At 37.4% G+C, this 14766-nt stretch overlaps 1 non-coding gene across 1 annotated transcript; it reads left to right on the forward strand.

Moving 5' to 3' along the window:
* Positions 1 to 8149: 8149 nt before the first annotated feature.
* Positions 8150 to 8256, forward strand: LOC127124093 (small nucleolar RNA R71). Its single transcript, XR_007803731.1, has one exon. It is a non-coding gene; the product is annotated as a small nucleolar RNA R71 (small nucleolar RNA).
* Positions 8257 to 14766: the final 6510 nt, after the last annotated feature.

Here is a 14766-nt window from a genome sequence, read left to right on the forward strand (position 1 = left end):
AGCCAAGGTTCGAACTCACGCTCCCAGGGTCCAGAAGCAATGGAACGCTGCGTTTTAGCACAAACCCTAGGGATAGTTGCAGACGGTGGTTGACGGCGGAGTCATCCGTCTTCTCCGGCCAACCAGGCGGAGCTCCGCCGTGCATTTTTTCCAGAATTGAGCAAACTTTATACCATTGGAAAGCTCTTTTCACGTAGAATTCGAATATCACATTCATTCAATCTCTTTAGTGAACGCTGCACTTCACTGTAGCGCGCCAGATTTTGAAAGCATACATGGATCGATTCCATGCTGAGACAATTCCAATTAGCCTTTTTGTATTTTCTTCATTAAGCTTCATATGTTCACATGCTTTCATCTATCCTTTTTTAATTTCTCTTCTCATTGAAAAATTCATAATTCTCAAAATAATTGTCCAATTGAGATGAGATTTTTTGTGCCATGTTCCTTGTGATCTCTAGTATTTTTTGATGATTTTTATGAAAATTGTGCACGTGTGGAATCTGTTTGGGCTTAGGGAATGTTCATACATGTCATTTGTTGCACCTTGCTTTCTATTTTGATCATGAAATGATGATGCTTAATCCAATGGAGCTGAAATTTTATATGTGTAAACTACACACCTTGAGGAGCATTTTGGTATATAGTTTGTGATTTTTGTATTCCTGGTTTGTGAGATATGACCTGATCATTGGAGGTGTGACAATGTGTGTCACACCATTTCTTGTCCAACTTGTGGAGTTTCTTTACCATGCCATATGAACTGGAAATGTCCTGAATTTTTGCATGTTGACCCTTATGGATGTTAGGCTTGAGTATGAATTTTTGTAGGATATTTTGAGTGCATTTCCAATTTATTTGAGAATTTCTCTTCTGTTTGACCAATTGTGGACTTTTTGTGAGTCATGATCTTATTTGATTTGTGAAATTCTTGATGTTTATTGGATCGACCTGAAATTTTGCACATGTATTCTAGACACCTTGAAGTTTGCCATGGGTTTGGTTTGATTTCCATATCATGTTTGGTTTCTGTTTTGTGCTTGCTTGAAGTTGATGTATGGTTTTGTGCCTTGTATGAGCTTGTTTAAGCATGCTTTGACTTATGGATTTTAATTGACATGCCTCCCTTTGTCCAAATGACTTGAAACTTTGTGTGATGATCCTTTGATGAATGTTTTTTAGCCATGATTTTTATGGGGATTTATTGAAATATTTTTGAGTTGGTTTGAATTGAATCTTTCTGTTTGGTTCTATGAGCTTTGAATATGCATGCTTTGCCTTCTATGCTTTATGAAATGAAATTGGTTGATGATATGAATATGAGACCACTTGGATTTGTTTCTTATTTGATTGAACTTGATTCTTACCAATTTTCATGTTCTGTTGTGAATTATTTCTCTCATTTTGACCTTAGGCCTTGTCCTAGAGGGTTGCTTCTCACATTTGAGTTTTGTTTCAGGTCAAAGAGCACAATTGCTTATACTTGATGATGTGCACTCAATTGGAGTTGGGTTATTGCTTGTTTATGACTAACCTTGAGTTTGTTTTGTAGGCTTTGAGACTTGAGCTTAGGCCTTGTGGCTTGCACCTTTGTGCATTGCTTTGCTTGTTTGTCTGTTTATGTACAGTTAACTGTTGACTTGTAATTGTCTGTTTGACTTTTGTTTGAGTTGAGTACTGATTATGTTGGATTGTTTTCAGGTACCTTAGTTGCTATAGTTCCTTTGTGAACTTGCTTTTGCTTTGCTTGATAGCTTGAGCATTGAGGTATAATGTCTCTAACTCCATGTAGTCTGGAAGACCTGGCCTGTTACTTGGCCAGGCACCTGTCTGAAGTCCTCCTTAAGAGGCAATGCTTGTGCTTGTTTATCTTTGTCCCCAAGCAGGAAAAGACCTTTGATAAGGCAATTGGCAGATACAAGAGATGTGCAATCCATCTCCTGCTATTCAGTTGAGTCATCCCTTTGCTCACACAACTGGTGTTGATGCATTGTGGATATTAACCCCAAGATCCTTGTACAGTTGTACAGTTGAGTCAGTCATAAGTGTAGAAGGGTTCCCACTTTCTGAACCCACACTTCATTTGTCTGAAGCTCTCCCTGGCCAGGGATAAGAGCTGTGAGGCACACCCCTCACTTCCTATTTCATCTGCTTCACCCTAACTCTCAATGTTAGGGTTAAGAGCTAACTTCACCCTGATACAGTGGCTTGTTTGTCGAGGTTGACATGACCCCTCGACTAAAGCCTAGTCGATGTTTGAGCCCCCTTGTTGGTGTGTTTACTTCATGCTGTAAGTGTTTGTGTGGTGTGATTGTATCCCCTAGGTTTGCTAGACTCCGCGTAGTCTCGTTTGCATGTCAATTAAGGTAGCATGGTTCCTTCGTATAGGACTTCCTTTCTTGCTTGGGCTCTCCTAAAACACAAACAAACATTATCCCCTCTTAAGGATACGTCAACTCCTTCTACTACAGGAGAGTAAGTCTCCAAAGGTCAAGCATCCGGTAGATTGCGTAGTGACGTTGTCCACTTAAAAAACACAAACCAACAAGAATAGTTTAGCCGAACTACGGCAACTCTGATTCTCATGTCCAGATGAGATACGTAGGCACGAGATGCGATATCTTGTCGAGTTTGACTAACGACTAACACTAATTCTTTCCTCTCGCCCTCGTTGCGATTGAGACTTTCCCTTTCTCTTGCCCTAGTTGCAATCGAGACCCTTCTTCTTCCAGTGTTGGTGTGGAGTCTGACGTAAGCCCAGCGATTGGCAGTCGGTTTCCAGTGTGCGTGTGTTTGGTTCGGAGTATGATGTAAGTCCAGCAATTGGCATTCGACCTCCATGTTTGCCTTTTTGTGTGGAGTTTGACGTAAGTCCAGCGATTGGCAGTCGATTTCCTGTGTTGTTCTGTCTTGCGTGCGTGAGCCGAGCTACGAGTGCTCTGATTCTTCTTTAGTCCGAGAAGATACGTATGCATAGGATGCGACATCCTAGCGAGCACGTTTCCCCCAAGTCCGAACTACGTCGACTCTGATGTCTATGCCTGATAGACTACGTAGGCCCAGGATGCGATATCCTGCCAAGTCCTGTTTTGTTCGTTTTCTTGTGTTTCTTTCAGCCAGTGTTTGTTTGATGTTTGAGCAGTGTTTTAGCAACCATATTCCTTCCTTTTGTGCGTGGATCCCGTCGAGTACGACAGATGCGTAGGGGTGCTAATACCTTCCCTTCGCATAACCGACTCCCGATCCCATCTCTCTTTGGTCGCGAGACCATGCTTTTTCCAGGTTTACTTCGAGCGTTTCCTTTCCCTCTTTTGGGATAAATAACGCACGGTAGGGATTCCAGAATTGAGCAAACTATATATATAACAAATAAAAATATAAATATAAATTGAAATAGTAAAAGTAAAGCAAAGAAAAAGAAATCATGGGTTGCCTCCCATGCAGCGCTTGTTTAACGTCGTTAGCTTGACGATTCGAACTTTATATATCAGAGGTAGGAACTGGAGGGTCGATCAGAGTATGGCCAGGGCATTCTGTGGGGATGTCACCTCCTTGATATTGCTTAAGTCTTTGTCCATTTACCACAAACGGGGTACAAGAATTGTTCCGGATTTCAACTACTCCAGATTTTAGGATTTTGGAAACCTTAAAGGGGCATGTCCATCTCGAACGCAGCTTACCTGGAAAAAGTCGTAATCTCGAATTGAAAAGGAGAACAGAGTCGCCTATATTAAAGTCATTTTTCACAATCCTTTTGTCATGCCATGCTTTGGTTCTTTCTTTGTATATAATGGCATTCTCGTAAGCGTTCTGGCGGAGTTCCTCCAATTTGTGGATATCGAGGATTCGCTTCTCGCCAGATGCTAGGTAATCCAAATTCAGGGTCTTGATGGCCCAATATGCCTTGTGCTTAAGTTCAAAAGGTAAGTGGCATGACTTCCCGTAGACTAACTGGTATATTCTGTTAGCTTTTTAGACCAATCTTTTCTAGATATTGAAACAGTTTTTTCCAAGATTTGCTTAATCTCTCTGTTAGATACTTCCACTTGACCATTATTCTGGGGATGATATGGTGTTGCTACTCTGTGTTTTACTTCATACTTTCTTAAGAGTTTATCAAATATCCTGGATATAAAATGTGATCCACCATCACTTATGACAAATCGTGGTACTCCAAATCTGGGAAAAATGTTATTTTTAAACATCTTGATGACTACTCTTGTGTCGTTAGTGGGTGAGGCTATATCTTCTATCCATTTGGACACATAGTCAACGGCTACCAAAATGTACTTGTTTCCCATTGAAGATGCAAAAGGTCCCATGAAACCAATATCCCAAACGTCAAATAATTCCACTTCTTGGATGTTCTTCAAAGGCATTTTGTCGCGTCTTGAGATGTTTCCAACGCATTGGCACTGGTCACATTGGACAATATAAGTATGGACATCACGCCATAGTGTTGGCCAATAAAGACCAGCTTAAAGGATCTTAGCGTATGTCTTGGATGTGCTTGAATGTCCACCATGGGGTGAAGAGTGACAATGCTCTATGATATTTCTGACTTCTTCTTCCGGGACGCAACGTCGAAAGATGTTATATGTTCCTCTTTTAAAAAGGAGTGGTTCATCCCAGTAGAAATGTCTTATATCTTTAAAGAACTTCTTCTTTTGTTGATAATTGAGGTCAGGTGGTATGATATCAGTGGCTAGATAATTCACAAAATCAGCGTACCATGGTACTCTGCTAATTTCTGAAACTGTCCCAAGGTTGTCTCTATCAGGTTCAAGGGGAACGGTATCTAACTTAGCTATCAATCTGTCATAGGTGAAATCATTATTTATAGGTAAATGGTATGGCTTCAAATGCTCTAGTCTGGAAAGATGGTCAGCAACTACGTTTTCTGTTCCTTTTTTGTCTCGAATATCTAAGTCGAACTCTTGTAGTAAAAGGATCCATCTAAGTAATCTAGGTTTCACATCCTTTTTGCTTAGAAGGTAACAGATAGCTGCATGGTCTGTATAGACTATAATCTTAGATCCGACAAGATAAGACCTAAATTTATCAATTGTGAAAACTACAGCTAGGAGTTCCTTCTCTGTTGTTGTATAATTTAGTTGAGCGGCATCTAGGGTTCTACTAGCGTAATATATTACATGTAATTTCTTATCTTTTCTTTGCCCTAAAATAGCTCCTATAGCGAAATCACTAGGAGCTTGTTTTAAATGATTAAAGGCTTCGATACATTTTTCATTGAAAATGAATTCAACGTCTTTCATCAGAAGGCCGGTCAGGGTTTTTGTTATTTTAGAGAAATCTTTGATGAAGCGTCGGTAGAAACCGGCGTGTCCAAGAAAACTACGGATTTCTCTAACTGTCTTAGGAGGGTTAAGGTTTTCTATAACTTCTATCTTTGCTTTGTCGACCTCAATGCCTCTTTCAGATATTATATGTCCTAACACTATGCATTCTTTAACCATAAAGTGGCATTTCTCCCAGTTTAACACAAGGTTAACTTCTACGCATCTCTCTATGATTTTCTCAAGATTAATGAGGAAATTTTCAAAGTCGAACCCACATACCGAGAAATCGTCCATAAATACTTCCATAATTCCATTGAGATAATCTGTGAAGATTGACATGATACAACGTTGGAAAGTAGCTGGCGCATTACAGAGTCCAAACGACATTCATCTGTAAGAAAATGTTCCGTAAGGACATGTGAAGGTTGTTTTCTCTTGATCCTCGGGGTGTATGGGTATTTGGAAAAATTCAGAATATCCATCCAGATAACAAAAGTAAGAGTGTCTCGCAAGACGCTCAAGCATTTGATTTATGAATGGAAGGGGGAAATGGTCTTTCCTAGTTGCCTTATTGAGCTTCCTATAATCCATGGACATACGCCATCCTCCTTCTATACGTTTAGCTACATGCTCGCCCATCTCGTTCTGCACGACTGTGATGCCTCCCTTTTTGGGTACCACATGTACAGGACTTACCCATTTACTATTGAAGATCTGATAGATTATACCAGCTTCTAGCAGTTTAAGGACTTCCTTCTTGACCACCTCGCTCATTACAGGGTTGATCCTTCTCTGATGTTCTCTGGAAGGTTTTGAATCCTCCTCTAGCGAGATCCTATGCATACACACGGATGGGCTTATACCTTTTAAATCAGAGATGTTGTATCCTAAGGCAGAAGGGTATCTTCGTAAAACATTCAAGAGTTGGTTTGTCTCGTCTTGGTTTAAGGTGGCACTAACTATTACTGGGCGGTTCATTTCTTTATCCAAAAACTCATATCTTAGGTTCTTGGGCAATTCCTTAAGTTCTTCAGCTGGTTTTTGAGAATTTGGTGAAAGGTCCGGAGTAAGATCCAAACATTCGTTAGTGTGAGGTTCTGTTTCCTTTAGCTCGTCGTCCTTTTCATTCGGGTTTGAAAATGGTTCGATCACAGGTTCTTCTTGATCAAATTCCCTTATGCATTCATCTATGATATCAATCGCGTAACATGCGTCTCCTATGATTGGTGCCATCAAGAACTTTGAAAGAATAAACTCTATCTTTTCATCCCCTACTTCGAAAGTTAATTTTTCCTCTTTTAACATCTATTATAGCTCCGACTGTCGATAGATATGGTCTACCTAAAAGGATAGGGATATCGTCATCTTCCTTGATATCCATGACCACAAAGTCTGTTGGGATATAAAGTTGACTGATCCTAACTGGGATGTCTTCTAAAATGCCCACAGAGTACTTAACAGACCTATCGACTAATTGGAGGGATATCTTAGTTGGCTGTAATTATCCTAAGTTTAACCTTTTGCACACAGCCAAGGGCATTAAACTCACACTAGCGCCTAAGTCTAGGAAAGCTTTGTCGATCACATGACTCCCTAAAATGCAAGGTATAGAAAAACTACCAGGGTCTTTCTCCTTCTTAGCAAGTTTATTCTAGGAAATAAAGTTGCATTCCAAGGGTTTTGGATCGTCAAGCCTACGCTTGTTGGTTAAGATGTCTTTGAGAAATTTAGCGTAAGATGGAATTTGGGTGATGGCTTCGGTGAAAGGAATCTCTACATGAAGCTTCTCTATTAATTTTATAAATTTTTGGTATTGGTTATTGATTTTGGTTTGTTTAAGTCTTTGCAGATATGGGATTGGTGGTTTGTACGGGGGTGGTGGTTTGTAAGTTTTATCCTTGGCTTCTCCTTCTTGATCGGTTTGTTTTTCGGGTTCCACCGGTTCCTCTTCTTGGTTGGTAGGTATATTTTCTTTAGAAGCCTTGAACTCGCTCATTGCTGGGTTATGAGGCCCTTCGTAAGCGGTCCCACTTCGTAATGAGATAGCATTAGCTTGCCCTCGAGGGTTGAGTTGAGGTTGTCCAGGGAATTGTCCTCCAGGTGTAGTTTGTGGGGCTTGGTTTTGTGCAACCTGTGAGATTTAGGTTTCAAGCATCTTATTGTGAGTGATTATCTGATCAACCTTGGTCCCTAATTGCGTTATCAGTTTGTTTACGTGAATGTTCTGGTTTGGGAATTCTTTATTTTGCTGAGTCTGGCCTGATATAAAGCTCTCCATGATCTTCTCAAGGTTAGGCTTCAGGGGCATAACTTGCATAGGTTGACTTGGTTTTTGGGCTTGATAACCTTGTGGTCTCTGAGGTGCATTATTTTGGATAGGGTTCTGGTTTTTATAGGAAAAATTCGGGTGATTCTTCCATCCAGGGTTGTAAGTGTTTGAAAATGGGTTACCTTGGGCATAATTCACTTGGTCGGTGTTCAGGTCGTTTAAAAGGTTACACCCTGCCGATTCGTGTCCTTTAGATCCACAAAGTTCACACTCTGTGTGGACTACCGCTGCGGTGTTAGTGTTTGTAGACATATGTTCGACCTTAAGGGCTAAAGCGTCCATTTTCGCCTACATCATGTCCATAGAGGTTATCTCATGTATTCCACCTTGGGTCTCCTTTTTCTCTATCGATGCTCGTTCAGTTCCCCATTGGTAATGGTTTTGGGCCATATCCTCAATTAGGTCACAAGCTTCAAGGTAAGGTTTGTTCATCAGCGCACCACCTGCGGCAGCGTCGATGCTCATCTTTGTGTTATAATAGAGTCCATTGTAGAAGGTATGAACGATCAGCCATTGTTCTAGGCCATGGTGTGGACAGACTCTTAATAGCTATTTATATCTCTCCCAAGCTTCAAAAAGTGATTCTCCTTAGTTTTGAGTAAATCTAGTTATTTGGTTTCGAAGAACAGTAATCTTACTGGGGGGAAAATATCTAGAAAGGAATACTCTTCTAAGGTCTTCCCATGTAGTTATTGAATTAGCTAGAAGTGAATCTAACCATGGACATGCTCTATCCCTGAGGGAGAAAGGAAATAATCTCAAACGGATCGTATCAGGTGAAGCGTCGTTGGATTTAAAGGTGTCGGCCAGTTGGATAAAGACTTTTAAATGTTGATTTGGGTTCTCAGTAGCGAGACCCGCGAATTGGTTCTGCTGCACTAATTGCAGTAAAGATGGTTTTAGTTCGAAATTGTTGGCAGGAATGAGGGGGTTTACTATACTAGAACTAGGTTCCTCGTTAGAGAGTTGGGAAAATTCCTTAAGAGGTCTTCGGTCACGATTCTCGGCCATAGCTTTCTTAATTCAGATGAGTAAGAGGAGTGTACGAGTGTAACGTTCGGGTTCCGCTAAAGGATCTACTAAATTTTTGGTACTATGGGTTCTTCGCATTTACCGGCTGATAATGCCTTAGTCTAGACGGTGTAATAACAGGGTATAAAATTTGACGAAGTTGGTCCCCAGCAACGGCGCCAAAAACTTGATCGCTCTATTCGCAAGTGCACGAATCACGTCATAGTAATATAAAAGAATATCGATCCCACAGAGACCAAATCGTCAATCTATCGATTACTATCGTTATGATGTTTATCTAAGGCGGTATAAAAGAGATATAGATGTTGCAAAATAATAGTAAATAAAGAAAATAATAAATACAGTGCAGATAAAGACAAGCTTGAATGTATTTCACGTCAGTTAAATGATGTTTCGATTGTCTAAATAGAACTACTTATGGGGCAATATTTTCTACTCTTGAAAAGAATCCATTTAACAGGAAATGTCGCTTTCGCGTATTCAGAACCGAGTTTATCCTTACATTAAGGCCTTTTATTGTCACTTATAAAAGGTGCGCATAACGCTAAAGTAGTAGACTTATTTTTAAGACTCGTAAACTTAGTTGAAAAGTGATTTTGATTTGGAAAGTTTACCCAAGGAGTTTCCTGATTTTAAATCTATCAACACGTCCGAAAACAGTTTCAAAAATCATTTTTCCTTAAAGTGATAAAAAAATCCTAGTTAACTAAGCCAGGGTGCTTTTGCACTCCTTGAATAGTTAAAACTAACCAAGTTTGTTTCAGAAAACTCGAGTTAAAAATCAAAACAGCCTTTAAAGCATTTCTACAGATTCAATATGTGAAACATCTCTTTAGCCGCGATCCTTACATTCTAACCTTTGAAAAATTTAGCCAGACATGGTAATACCAACAAACACAACGATATTGATCATGATGAAAAGTTGTTTTACAATGTAAGGCGCAAAGAACAAGTAAAGCGCGTAAAAGAATTAAAACGAGCAATAAAGATAATGGCGAGAAATTTAAATAAAGTAAAGACAGTGACAGGAATTAAATAAAGTAAAGCGTGGCAAGAAATTAAATAAAGTAAAGCATAACAGGAAATTAAATAAAGTAAAGCATGACAAATAATTAAATAAAGTAAAGCATGACAAGTAAAGTAAATAAAAGCGATTAAATAAGAACCTGCTCCAAACGGAGGCTTTAAATCTGGTACAAGGAAAATAAACCTTCGACTCTGAAGATAAAGACGACAGCAAAATCGAAGTGCTCTGACTCAATCTCACTAAGGTGCGATAACCCCTCGATGTGACGGATTACCACTTTTACAGATGATAAATATAGTCTTAGTGTTATAAACTAAGTTGGATAATTTGGAAATGAACTAGAACGACCTATTCATAGAGGAATTCAGCAGCTTGCAAAGACCATGGTGCCCTTCAACTTCTCCTTAGTGGGAACGTGAAATACAAAGGTGGCGCCCGCCATCCCTTCATGGCGCCCACCATATGTGGAAATGGGTAAGTTCATGGGATCATGGCGGTTACGTCCTGGTTGAGGGCTGATGAGTTATGGCTTCTCCTATAGCGGCCGCCATGCATAACGCCATATGTACAATATTTGCCGAAAAACCCTAATTTTTGGTCTTTTTGCTTCATTTCTTCTAAAAGGGTCCCGAAAGAGCTAAATATCTGAAAATAACATAAAAGAGAGCATAACACAAGCAAAATGATAATAAATACCTAATAAACATGTGAAATCTGAGTCAAAAACGCGGTGTGATTCAGTGTGATCAACAACATTTCACACTTCCTTGGTATTGAATTTTACAAGAGTGATAGAGGATTTATGATGCATAAAAGAAGATATACAAATGAAATACTCAAAAGATTTGAGATGGAAGTCTGTAATGCAACTTCGACACATGCTGAACCAAGACTGCAATTATCGAAAAACTCATATGAAGATGATGTCGACCCAAAATAGTATATAAGACTTATTGGGTCATTATGATGCCTTTGTCACACAAGGATTGGTCTAGCATACAATGTAGGTATGGTGAGTAGATTCATGCACAAGCCAAAGGTATCACATCTAGCAGCAACGAAGAGGATACTAAGGTATCTCAAAGGAACTCTCGACTATGGTATTCTGTTTCCTGCATCTGATGAAGGAAAAGAATGCAAACAAGTGGGTTATAGAGATTCAAGTTGGTGTAGTGATGTTGAGGATAGAAAATCCATATCTGGTTATGTGTTTATGCTAGGTGGTGTACCAGTTGCTTATAGCTCAAGAAAAGAACCAGTAGTAGCAATGTCATCGTGTGAAGCAGAGTACATAGTTGTTTCCCTATGTGCATGTGAAGCAACATGGATGGTGAATTTGGTCGAAGATATTACATGGAAGAATCATGGAGCAATTACCATGAAGATCGACAACATGTCTTCTATCAATTTAGCAAAGAATCCGATAGCACATGGAAGAAGCAAACACATCGAAATAAGGGTTCATTATATTCAAGAGCAAGTAGCAAATGGAAAGTCGAACTTGGAATACTGCATAACTGAGAATCATATTTCATACATCATGATAAAATATGTAGGTTAAATTATTCAAAAAACTAAGAACACTGATGAATGTAAATAACTTAGACACAATAAATTAGGTGGTGTGTTGATAATATAATTTTTTGTGTCAAAGCACCATTTCGACATAATCTGTTATTATCGAAATGCTCTACGCAGAAATTATATCATTGTCAAAATGTAGAAGAAGTGTGTATTCGACCAAAATTTATGACTTAGCTTTATTTTGTGTTTTTAGCTGAGTTAGGTTAGCCGGAGATTGCTTGATGTTCAAGCAATCTCAGGCTATAAATATGGAGGTACCCTATCATTGTAATAATGCAATTGCATGGAGAAAATATTGAATAAAAACATCGGTTTGAAGGCAGAGATAAAGCCTACATAAATATTCTCCCTCTTCCCCTTTTCTCTCAAATCCTAATTTCTCTTTTCTTCCCCAATTCATCTTTTTTTTCTTCACAAATTTATGTGCAATGGAATCATCCTGCAGCCAAGGTATGGTTGGTTCACTTGAGTGAAGAGTGAAGAATAAGAGGCAGAATTAATCAGAAGAATTAATTCTTGTTCATCAAGATTGATTCGGAATTTTCCAAGTTTTGGTGAAATTCCAACATCAGGAATTCGTCGAAATTCCAACTTTTTTCACTTGTTTTGATAAATATGCAAAGAGAAAGTCAAAACATGTGTTTTATTATATATATATATATATATATATATATATATATATATATATATATATATATATATATATATATATATATATATTGCTTGTAAAATAAGTCAATAAATTCCTAATTTTTAACGTAATTTTGGCACTTATCAAATATGCACTTAGGCTCCATTAAAGTTGTAAAGAATTCCTGTCAAATAAATCCAGTTTTCACCTTTGCTACCCAAATATTTTTACGTCCATGTGCATTATTAGCTCTAAGAGGTCTAGAGTTATTGCCTTTTGACCTTTTTAGTTTCTCATCACAAAAAGTATTTAAATGGTCATGCTTGTTATAGAAGGAGCATTTAAAAATAGGATGATTCCATTTCTTCCTATTAAAGCATTTATTATATGATCTATTCGATTTAAATCATAATCTAGTTTTATTCGATGAATGTCTTTGATTTGATAAAATCAAATCTAGGCTTTCTTTCCTCTTAGTAAATTTATGTAGGGTTTCATGCAAATATTTCACTTATTTTTTCATCAAGATACAAGTCTCACATTTATAAACTTGGTTTCTAATATTAGCAATTTCATATTAATGTTTCAATATGATTCTCTAGAAACTCAATATAACTTGTAAGAGCTAAGTTACTCTTTTCCATCTTATCACGTTCCTCAATTAATTTAGCATTTAATTTAAATAATTGCTTGTATGATAAAGTTGTTACTTCACAACTATCTTCTTTATCTAAGACATTTAAGCAAACATGTTCATCTTCTTCATCAGATGAAGGATGTTTAAAGATTCCTCCATACGTTGATTCTTCAAGAGTTTGTTTAAATATTGAGCCTTTGAAGATATTTTTTGTTGAAACGTCTTCCTCATTTCTTCTTTCAAATATTCCACTAGATTAAACTTCTTCATCTTCTTTATATATTCTCTTTGATGAATTTCTTATTTATCAGACAACGAATCTTTTAAGGATCGTTCGTCCACCGAGATTGTTATTTCAAATAAGACTACAAAAGTCAACTTTTCTTCTTCTTCAAAATAATTTTTTGATGAAGTTTCTAATGATTCTTCTAGGATTATTTAACTAATTCCTTCATCTTTCAACAGTTGATTCAACTCGTCAAGTTTGTCGATGATTTATTCATTCCTAGATTTTTCTTAAAAATCACCCTTCCATCTCACGATTTAAGGATTGGATCAGATTTCTAATTCCAATTCTTAATTCTTAGATTTTTTTAGTAACAAAGGTTCTAACATATCCTCCAAGGTTTCCGATGGTTGATCATCATATGTGAAGATAACATTCACATTCATCTGATGTTTCAGTTTCTTGAACTCGTGTTCATTCTCTCTTGTTTGATACTTGGAGAGACTCCATAAATCATCTCAAGAGTGTCCCAAACTTCCTTCGCAGAATTAAATTAAGTAAATAAAGAATTTTTTTTCCACTCAGAGACATAATAAAAAAGTTTTTAGCTTTGAAATCAAGATTGGTCTCTCTATTATCTTCTTTGGTCCAAAGGAAAACAAGTTTACTTACTACTTCACCATTGATGTAGTGGGTATATATAAATGGACCATTTACTATAGTTTCCCACAATCTAAGAATAATACTTTCAATGAAAACTTTAAGTCCAACTTTCCAAAAGTCAAACCTATCACAGTTAAACAATGCACATGTGTTTAAGAAAGTCCTCTTGTTAGAAGAAGTATTTGAAGTCATCTTCCTTCTGAGATGATTATTCTTTAAACATAAGTTAGGCTCTAATGCTATTTGTTGTACATGTGACTCCATACACAAGTAATGGGTGAATTGTGTGAGTTTCAAAAATATTGGTTGAAAACAAAATCATTGATAAAATCAGATTCAGGAAACATTTGTCAGAAAACAAACAAGTGAATAAGCAGCGGAAAAAGGAATAGATAGAAAAAAAAGAGCAAAGAACATAATTGTAAAGTAAAAGAGATAAGGAAAAGAGAAAGACACCACAAATTCATACAGGTTCGACCTAATAACTTAGCCTACTCTTGTCCCCAATAATTCTTCTTGAGAGTATCCACTATCTTGAGAGCTTTAAAAATTATATGCCCATGAACCTCCTCTTACAAGGATATGAAGTTTTCCAATGGCTAACTATCAACCAAAACAACAAATTGACTTTATAGTGGTTATCTTCCAAACCAAACAGAGATTTTGCACAGGCTAATCTCAAACCAAGATGGAGTTTTACACTAGTTATCCTCAAAATTGAACTAGGGTTTTATACGAGATGACCTTCATAATGAGATGATAATCTCGATACAATATGATATTTTATAGGGATAACATTGAACCAATTGAGGTTTTACACCAGGCTGAATCAAGAACCAAAATTAGATTTTATATAGGCTAATCTCAAACCAATAGAGCTTTTACACCGGGCTGAGCTCATAAATCGTTATGGATATTTTTATGGTCGGTCTTCACAAAAAAAAAGAGCTTTTGATTCAGGCGAAACTCACGAATCAAACATGAACTTCCTAAGATAATCCACAAACCAAAAAAGAGATTTTACTAGTTTAGCTCACAACCAAACAACTTATTATATAAGAATAGTTTTCTCAAGATATGATACACTCTTGATAAATTATAATGATGCCCTTATCCAGAACAATGATCCTGACTTAGACACAAGATCACTCTCGGCGCAACAAGGCAAAATATAAGTGAGAGAAATTAGAGATTTAGAGAAATTGAAGAGAGAGTGAGAAAGTAGGATCAAATAACATTTCTAATATTATTTGAAATGATAGAGAATCTCTCTGTTTATAGGTGAAATTATGGTTTAAATTTGGAAACAATCCATGTGTGAATTAATTGCCATAATC

This window comes from Lathyrus oleraceus, chromosome 2, assembly GCF_024323335.1.
Source record: "Lathyrus oleraceus cultivar Zhongwan6 chromosome 2, CAAS_Psat_ZW6_1.0, whole genome shotgun sequence".
NCBI lineage: Eukaryota > Viridiplantae > Streptophyta > Magnoliopsida > Fabales > Fabaceae > Lathyrus > Lathyrus oleraceus.